Raw genomic sequence first — 9,688 nt, 5'->3', positions numbered from 1 at the left:
TCATTGCTGTTGCTTCATGCTCTGAGCTACTGGTCCATGTCCATTTGGTTTTATTGAGTATGAAGGAATGTGTGAAGATGCTCTCAAATTAATAGGATGTTTTCTTGCAGCAGCTGAGAGATTTGGCCCATCATTCATTCACAAGCCCTTTGAACTGTCCTGTTGCAAAAAAAATAAAAACATTTTCAACAGGAAAACCTGTTGAGAAGCTGGAGCTTCTGGCTTCTTTCTGCTAGGCAAGGTTGGAGGTGTTAAAAGAAATTTACCAAAATCACCTGAAGCAAATAAAAGAGCAGAGTTTGGGAGACACAGAGCTGTGGGCACTTAAAGCAGAGCTGGATTTGTTCTAGCTATTGAGAGCCAGCAATGGATAATGCTTCCTATTTTAATGGGTAGAACTAAAAACAGTCAGAAGACATGGAAGTGCTGTTGTTCTGGATGTTTAATAGCTCAGGAAGGAAAAGATGGCATTTACATTTTGAACATTTCACTGGACAAATGCTTTTTATTAAAAAAAAAAAAACAACTGTGACTTATTTTCAAATTTGTCCTCATAGCATATTTGTTTGTATATTATGTAAACTATTTTAGTAATGATTCAAAATAAACATACTTGTTTGTTTTATAAAGCTGTTTTAAGACTTGCCCACTGAATTTTAAGTGGTCAGACTTTTTTCCCCCCATGTTTAAATTGCTCATTCACCTTTGACCAACTACAGATGCCTAAAATACAACCTTTTGCAAAATTCAGAACTTTAAAGAAATGAGTGGAGTGGTAGATACTGGGATGCAGATGCATGTATTTCATAATATCAGGGCTTTTGTTTGACTGGGAACATGTCAGGAAAGGGCTGTGAATTGTCTTTACTTGGTGTTCTTGTACTGATTCCCCAGCTCTGATTTCAGCTGGAACGAATGATAAGATATGGTTCACTTGTTTCATTAGCCCCATACAAGAGTCAGTAGCTGACAAAAGGGATGACTTCATCCTTGTTCCACTCCCTGCTGCATGTTCTGTACTTTTGGTGAACAAACCAGGGCACTGTGAACTGATTGGAGGGACAGTCTTGCTGAGAAGTAACTTTAAAAAGAATTATCAGGACTGGCCACATCAAAAAAGAAGACAAAGTTGAAGATTGCACACATATACAATTAAAACATATTTAACACAGGTAATTTTCTGTTTCTAAAACTCCTCTTCCTTGTAGGTATTAAAGAGCTGTATTCCTGGTTCAAGAGAAAATAGGAAGGTGTCTGAAAACTGAAGACTTAATGTTGTTGTAGCCAAAGGAAAATCTTTTTAGTGTTGTGAACTGTGGGGAAAGCCTACAAAGCTGTTCTAAATATGTTGTGCTACTTAGTCTGAAAAAAATGAAAAACAAGATTATATAGTCCTTCCATAGGAGAGGAAAAGGCTCAGGATTAGAAGACTCTCCCTGCTCTTGAAGCAGCAGGGCCTTTTGTAGCTGATTGTGGCTTTGTCCTTAAAAGGCTCTCATTAAATATCCACAGGTAATTAATGCAGATCTCATCAAGCAACTCCTACTCAGCCAGAGGTGAAGAGTAATGTCTGTCTGTGTTCCTCCCAGGCAGCTGATTGCTATCCTCCTTGTATAATTATTTCATTGCCTGGGGCAAACGGAGCCATTTGATGTTTTCCAAACTGCAAAATAGTTTGGCTCCTTCTAGAGAAATCTCACTTGTGAAGTTGAAGTGACCCTGACTGTCAGCAGATCAGGAAATTAGTTTGTGACAGAAAAAATGTGGTTTTACAGAGCACAGACACCAGATCTGGCCTTGAGACCAAGAAGGGGATTTTCCTTCTTCTGTGGCCTTTAGCAAAAAAACTTGTGAGTAGAACATGATATTTTGGGGGAGGGTTGAACCAGCTACACACCAAGCTGCAGACAAGATTCCCAGCACTCTGCAAATTGGACTGGGAATGGTCAAAGCGCTCCTTGGGCTGTGAGCAGATGGAACTGCAGGTGGAAGGGGGAGCGTGGCCCCTCTCCTGCTGTCACCTGAAGGATGGAAACACCTTGCTGCCTTCATTAGGGGCTGTTGTGGCAGGGACCCAGAACAAAGCACTGCCCTGCTGGTGCTACCTTGCCTCTCACACCCTGCTCTGAGTCATGCTGTGCTGAGTGTGCGGCATGCTAAGCAGGTTTGGAAAAAATAATTAATTCCCCCCCCCCCCTTTTTTTTCCCCACATCAACAAAATCATACTCTTTCTGCAAATTAAATTAAAAAATAGGTTGTGGCTTTCATATGCTTGTTTTTGAAAATTATGTTTGTTTTGAACAAAAAGTCCAGATCAAACTGAATGCAAAGGGTAAGGTGAGTGCTCCATGTTAAGGTAGGTATAAAATTATTTGCTGTACAGGACACAGCTATATGCACCACCTGCAGTGCAAAGGCCAGCATGCTGTATTTGGGAAAAAGAATCTGATTTTGGAGGGGTGTAATGAAACATGAACAACTTGCCAGATTCTGTGTTAGGACCCTGTGGTACAGTTGGAAAACTGTGGGAAGAAATCTGAAATGATGCCTTTAATTCATAAGAGAACAATTTTTCACGCATTGTTTCTGCTGTCAGCTGGACTGCAAAGTTGTAGGAGTACAGAGCAGGGAGGGGGGGTGTCCTGTAGTCCTCACAGCTGTCCTGTGTCCTGTTTTATTGTCAGCTCCTGACAGTTGGATTTATAATTGTGTGCCTGGAAAATCTCATTCCACGTCCAACAGGTGGAAGCACCCTTCCCCAAATTCCTCCATGGCTCTTGGGAGCCACGTCAGTCAGGGAAAGGGGGGAGGGAGTCTGGGGGCTCCGGGCTGCAGGAGCCAGCTGCCCCTTTCTAATTTTAGAAGGGGTGTGCAAGAACAGTGTGGAGTGGAAAACTTTCCAAACCTCTTTCTTAAAGCTGCAATGAGCGAGTGAGTGAAAGATGAGAATGTGGCTCTTTGCTTTTCCCTCACTGAGTGTCTCCGTTCAGCACCAGGGCTGCTGTTCCCCACCGTGCTCTGCCTGTAGGGAGCTCGTCCAGCTGCAGAGGGTTCCATCCCTGTCCTCCCACCTGGGGCTGTGTGCAGGTAAAAGCTTTTTTTTGTTTCTGAATTCCACAAGGGGACTGCGTTTTCCACAAGAATGTCTTTTTCTTTCTCTCTCTCCTCGTGTTGGGTGTTTGGCCATCAGAGCTTTTCACTTCACTGCAAGGGAATCTTTGAAAGTGACAAAGATTCACTCTCAAACCACTTAGGTCCCACTGGTAGGTACAGAGAGCAAACAGGAGCAAAACCAGAATACAAACACCGCCTTTTAATTCCATTTAAACCAAATGATTTCCATGTTTGAGAAAGTCCTAGTTTGCCTGGAGATGAGAAAGAAGGAGGAGCATGAAACTAGACTAACTGCTTCCAAGCAGAAAAGAGAAACTCTGTTTAAAAGCATAATTAAAGAGGCAGTACATTACGAAAGTGCTGAATAATTTAAATAGGCTGCCAGTCCAGCAATATTAAGCAGTAAATTTAAGCAAACACTATGTGATGACGGGGAATATAATAATTTCATTTGCCCTAGTCTGCAATCAGGGCTCCCATACATTGCATAAATATTGTTTTCATTGACCGAAATTGCCATTATTATTATTATTATTATTATTATTATTACTTTCAGTCTCCTGCTTTTGGGAGCAGCGAGTTTGCTCTTTGAGAACTCAGGAGGGAATTTGGCACTACTTGCCACTCTTTCCCACCGGACCTGTGCTTGTCTTTCCATGTTCAGGCATTTTTTTCCCCTCAGCTGGCAAAATCAAAATAATTATAAAATAAATTTTAAAAGTGCCCAAGGTGCACTTTGACCATTTCCAGTCCAATTTGCACAGTGCTGGAAATAAAAATAATTTCCAAAGGTTTAACCACTGACATCTCGAGTTTACCTCTTCTTTCAAAGGAGGTATGCTTATGCAGGAAAATGTACTCTGTAATTAGCTTGTATATGCAAAAGACCCAAATTAAGGCTAAATGAGAATCCTGTAATTGAAATGTGATTAAATTCTGCATTGCCTAAACTTTATAGCTGAAATCTCTCAGTATTTAGGGTGTTTTCCTATGATGTTCTCATATTGGAATAACTTACATGCAAAGTGATGGCCATTTACTAGAGGAGAGGCTATGTACAAATAGATTAATCCTTTCTAGTGAAGTAAAAAAAAAAAAAAGGAAGAAAAAATAAAGGAAAAAAAAAAAAGTAGTTATCATGGTAGTTACCATGATCCTTTAGTGTTTGGGGTTGATAACTCTCCACCCCCGTGCTCCCCCAAGAAATTTGGCACCAAGCAATCTCACTAATGACTGAAAACCAGACTGGGGAAGTTGTAGACAGGCCCTGAAGGGAGCATTCCCAAAATAACTGGAGGAAGAAATTCTTTTTTCCTATTCTAATAACTTTCTTTCTTCAGTGTAAATAATTTGCTAGAGCTGGATAATATCTTAGACCTATTTTTGAAGCGTGGGTGGTTTTAATGCATCTTCAGGGTGGAATCTATGCATTAGAAGTCAGTATACTAACAAATTCTTAATTCATGTTTATAATGAGTGATAAAAGTGAAATGAAGGCCGTGGAACTCATTCATGTCTCTGAAGTTCTGCAAATGTTTATTTAAATTTAAATTTGGGAGAGTGTAATTGGAGACTCTTTCATTTCCAAAAAAAAAAAAAAATATTTTTCTAAAGATGAAGGCTATGAACACAAATGAGTAAAAAGCGGTGCCCTAGTTTCGGCTGGAGCCGCTTCAGGAATGCCAACATCAGCGCCGGGTTTAATTAGCACTGCCAAGTCCTGGCCTTGCACCAACACCCAGGGCCCCGCATAAGGAACGCGAGGGGACTGCCCCGGCAGGTCAGGCCTGTACAGCTGTGAGGGGAACAAGACCAGCTCCGAGGGAAATCCCGGAGAAAGACCCAGGGCAGGGCAGGGCAGGGCAGGGCGGCCGCGCCGCACCCAACATGGCGGCGGGCGCTGAGGGGGCCCGGCGGGCCGGCGCCATGCTGGGAAGGTCGGCGGCCGGCGGGCCGGTTCTCGCGAGAGTTCCCGATGCGCCGCCGCCGCCGCCGCTCCGTGTCAGTTGCGGGCCGGTAATGGCGGCGCTGAGCCGCCGCTGATGGGCCGCGCACCGGGCTCGGGCCGCCCTCCCTCCGCCCGCCCTCCGCGGGATGTGCCGCGACCTGCCGCCGGCACAGCGGGCGTCCACCAGGTGAGGAGGCGGCGGGAGCGGCCCGCGCCGCCGCCCCAGGCCGCGCTCGGCCGGCGGTGCCGCCCCGCCGGGGCGTCGGGCGAGGTGGGGCCGGGGCGGGCCCGGCCCGAGGAGCTGCCGGCTGTCACTTGGCTCGGCCGCTCCGCCCGGCTCCGGCGTCTCCGCGGCATCCGCTTCACCCGTTAAGTCTCTTTCTTTTTCTAGTTTTAATTTGTTTTCCGCTGCTTGGCGTACCGGGGGATGGTGGGTGAACGGAGAAGATTGGGGTGCTCCGTTTCGCTGTTGTCTTTTCGCGTTGTGGGGGAAACCGGCGATCCCGGGTGTTTCCGCGGACGAACAGAACCACAGCCCGGGGTGGCCCCGCTGCCCTCGGAGCCGCCCCGAGCACCGGGAGGGCGCTTTTAAAGTTTAAATGTGCGCTTTGCTAAATGCGTGTGCCGTGCCAGGGCGTCCTGCCCCGGCATTGCGGCATCGCTCGGTGCGTGCCCGCTCAAAGTCCTGCTGACATCCCCGGCAGCAGCTGCCCCCAGCGCTCTCGGACTCCATCGCTGCCATTCTCTGTGCCTCTCGGAGGCATGAAGGCTTCCAGACGGGTACGACTGGCTTGGTTTGTTGGTTTTGGGGTTTTTTCCCCCTGTGGATGCAGTTTTGGGCGGTGTATTGCCTGCTGTCGGTGTAGGTTTTGTGGAATCCTTAGGGCGGTCAGGCACTGGAATAGGTTGCCCAGGGAGGTGGTGGAGTTACCATCCTCAGAGGTGATCTTAAAGGTGTCTTCCAACCTTGACGATTTTCTGATTCTCTGATTGTTTGTGTCTCTGGGTGTAAGCTGTAGCTCAGCAGCTGAGCATCTCCTGGCACGTTGTGTAAGTTTGCAGGTAGAGGTTTATCTGTCAAATTCATTGTGTAGATGAGCAATCCACTGTCTTGAAATTGAAAATATAACACTTGACTGATCGGTTCTGGAGGGGCGGGGGGGGGTTGTCATCTTAAGCTGCTTCAACTGTTCTCCTGATTTGAAAACTCAAAGTACAGTGACCAAAAGTGTTTATGGATCAGGCGTGTGGAGCTGTAAGTGATTCACAGCTTTGCATGCAAGTTCTCAGCGTTCTGTCGGGCTGTCTGCACCGACGGGCTAAGTTTTGCTGTCTCTTCGCTATAGTTCTGGTTGCTGCAACAGTTTCATTAGGTAATGCTTGAGATAATTAGATACAACTGAGGGTGTGGCCACGTGAACACTGTAAACTGTCCAAGGCTTCGGTTTCTGTGAGTGACGCTATTTAAACAGAAGGTGTCCTGCTCCCGCTGAGCGGAGCAACTTAATTTATGGAGTAATGGAACATTTCTGCAAGGGGTCAGGGCACTGTGGAAATCTCCTGCATCCAAAGGAGTGTGGGCAGCATTTGGAGAGAGGTGATTGTGCCCCTCTGGTCCTCTCTCATGAAACCTCACCCGGGGTGCTGTGTACAGCTCAGGTATCCCCGCTGTAGGAAGGACATGGAGCTGCTGGAGCAGGTCCAGGGGAGGCCACAAAGTTGGTAAGAGAACTGGAGCACCTCTCCTGTGAAGACAGGCTGAGAAGATGGCATGGAGACCTCACAGCATGCTCAGTGTCTCAAGGGACCTACAATGAAACCAGAGAGGGACTCTTTGTTGGGAACTATGGAGGGAGGACAAGAGGGAATGGCTTCAAACTGAGACTGGGTTTAGCTTAGGCACTGGGAAGAAATTCTTCCCTGTGAGGGTGGTGAGGGGCACAGAGCTCACAGAGCTGTGGCTGCCCCTTCTCTGGAAGTGTTCCAGGCTGGATTGGATGGGGCTCAGAGCAACCTGGGATAGCAGAACGTGTCCATGGGCAGGAGTTGGAGCTAAATGATCTTCAAAGTCCCTTCCAACCCAAACCATTGTAGGATTCTGTGTTGCTGATTGGCATGGATCACCTTGCAGGCTGCCCAGGCTGGGTGTGGTGGTGACTGAGAGAAAGTGATTTTAAAATTATGAGCATCTCGTTTGCGTGGGTTTGTTTTACTAAGCTTTGGTGCATAGCTCAGGTTTGAACACTGTCCTGATAAACCAGTCCCAATGTGGATCATGTCTTTTCTGTCTTGGAATAACTTTGTTGGCAATTTCTGTCACCACAGCATAAGCATCCCTTAAATGGATAAGGATCTAATCTTGGAGTTGCTACATCTGTACTGAAGGTTTTGTTCACTTGGATGTGATGAACTTGGTGTCTCCTTTCACCCCTCTACCAGACATACAGCTGCTTTCTGCTAAAAAGGTTTCCTTGTATCAAGCAGACTTGTGGATAAAGTCATTAATGGGTTTAGTCCCATTGACTTTAAAGTGCTCAGACAAGGCTGCAGTGCTGTTAATGTGATTCCAGTTAGGTTTGAAATCAGGAGTGTCTGCACACAGCACTGGATCTATTCTGTATTACCTCTCTGGGAGGTGAGTGAAGCTGCACAACATAACATGAGTGGTGTCATGTGCTGCTGCTTCTTTCCTCTCACTTTGTCCTGGCAGCAACCTGATAAACTGAAAGAAAAGTCACTATAAAAGAAAAGTTATTATTTTACTGCCAGTTTAGTGAGTTGAACTGTGATGCAGTCAGGTGAGCATTGCATCTATGAGAGTGACATGATTGCTAGAGAAGGTAGCAAGGAACATTTGGATTCCTTCATCACTGTGGAGCTGCTAAATCTGCTCAACTCCACCTTGAAAACTGACATCAGAGAGCCACCTTTTTATCAGTGCAGCAGAAATGTTTAACTCTGCTATTGGTGTACTGAAACTAATTCATGCTGTTCAAACCAATGTGAGTGTTAATAGAAGATCAGGTGTAGTGATACAGTAATGAAAACAGAAGGACTTTGGTGGTTGAGTGCAGAAAGAAAACTTTCCCAGTGCAGTCAATATATTAGGCATGTGGCTGGATTACAGCAGAAGTGTAAAATTCATCCATAGATGTAAGTGCTTGGAAGATAGATGTGTATCATTGTGCTAATGATATAGTAGGCTTTAATGGACTGCTCCATTGAGAATAAAATTACTTGTATGCCTAAGTGTGAAACCTTTGTCAATATGCTAGAGAAAGAATAGAGCAAATAAATGAACTAATCAATTATACCAGGTCAATTGAAACTTAGTGAATGCTAACAGAAATTCTGGCTGGTTTAGCTTCCAAAGAGCACTTCTCAGTGATGGCAGAATTTCTCACTAAGTCACATCCATGGCAAGGCACCAGGTGGAGTTCTTGAACTGAAACAGAAAAACTTTGAAAGGGATGATGTTATTTAAAGATGAGAAAATATCTTATTGCTACATTTAGCTAGATCAAGAAAAAGTCCTTTAGCAGAGTCCTGGTATCTGCCTCTGTAATGCCAGGTCAGAAACAGAACTGGTGGTCACTGTTCAGCTTGTTGGGAGGTTTTTGTGTTTGGGCTGTTCTGACTCCTTGTTTTGTTATTGAGGCACTTCTTAGATGCTCCTTCTGAGTGCAGTTCTGAGCAGAGGCATCAAAGGTGAGAAAGTGGCATTTGGAACATTTTCCCTGAAGTTTTCATGCACTTTAGTCTGCTTTGAAAGGAAATGGCAATCATGCTGCAGTTGACACAGCTGCAGGTGAAGTTGCTTCTGTGCTCATGGTTCTGTCGAGGCATTGAAAGCTGCTGTCCTCAGAATTGGTCTGGTTCTTGTACCTGGCTGAGGACATTGCCTCCTTCACAGTGGAGTGTTCCTTGTGAGATGAGACAGAGCTTGAAGAATTTGAGCATATTCTGCAGAATGCATTTATTATGGGCTGCAAGAATTGAAATCTTCTAATGTGCAGTTTCTGCTGACTGGAGGTGGAACGAGTGACCAAAGTCTGGTTTTAAAGGCTGAGGAAGGAAAATGCAGGAGTACTTTATTGGTTCTAGGAACTGAGGTATTTTCTTCTCTGTCATAAATGCTAAGATCTTTGAAGGCAAAGAAAATACAGAACTTGTGAATGGATAGGCAAAGCCTTGTGTGCACCTCCTTAATAAATGGATGCATTCTCTGTGCCTTTGTACTCTGATTTCTTCATGAACAATGAATCAAGTTACACTAGCTGTCACAACATTCATTTCAATAGATTTCCTCAGAGTACCTCCTGGCACGTGGTGCAGCAGAGGAAGGCATTCCATTTCAGTAGAACCACTGGTCCCTTTTTAGGGCCAGCTTTATTTTTTTATCACTTCTTCATCACTTTTGCAAGTTGCCATGTCTTTTCATAGCAAAAGAATGTGGTAAATGTCCATTCTCAGCATACAGTTGGAAAGAATCAGATCCAGAAATGTTTCATTTATAGAGAAATCTTCACTATAGTTTGGATGCAAATTTAGTAGCTGACTAGTGCCAATGATTTAATCATAGAACTCAGGAAGCATATTTGTATTTTCTACAGGGTTTTTTTGAC

At 45.0% G+C, this 9,688-nt stretch overlaps 1 protein-coding gene across 6 annotated transcripts in view; it reads left to right on the top strand.

Annotated features, from left to right (window-relative positions):
• Positions 1-5,163: 5,163 nt before the first annotated feature.
• The window catches only part of CEP350 (centrosomal protein 350), a 69,925-nt gene continuing 65,400 nt past the window's right edge, over positions 5,164-9,688 (top strand). For all 6 annotated transcript variants that reach the window (XM_058029997.1, XM_058029992.1, XM_058029993.1 and 3 more), the window contains exon 1: positions 5,164-5,250. The gene's annotated coding sequence lies outside the window, so the exon portion shown is untranslated. The remainder of the gene's footprint in view (positions 5,251-9,688) is intronic.

This window comes from Melospiza georgiana, chromosome 9 (genome assembly GCF_028018845.1).
Source record: "Melospiza georgiana isolate bMelGeo1 chromosome 9, bMelGeo1.pri, whole genome shotgun sequence".
Classification (NCBI taxonomy): Eukaryota; Metazoa; Chordata; class Aves; order Passeriformes; family Passerellidae; genus Melospiza; species Melospiza georgiana.
This window is presented reverse-complemented; position numbering and strand designations above follow the sequence as displayed.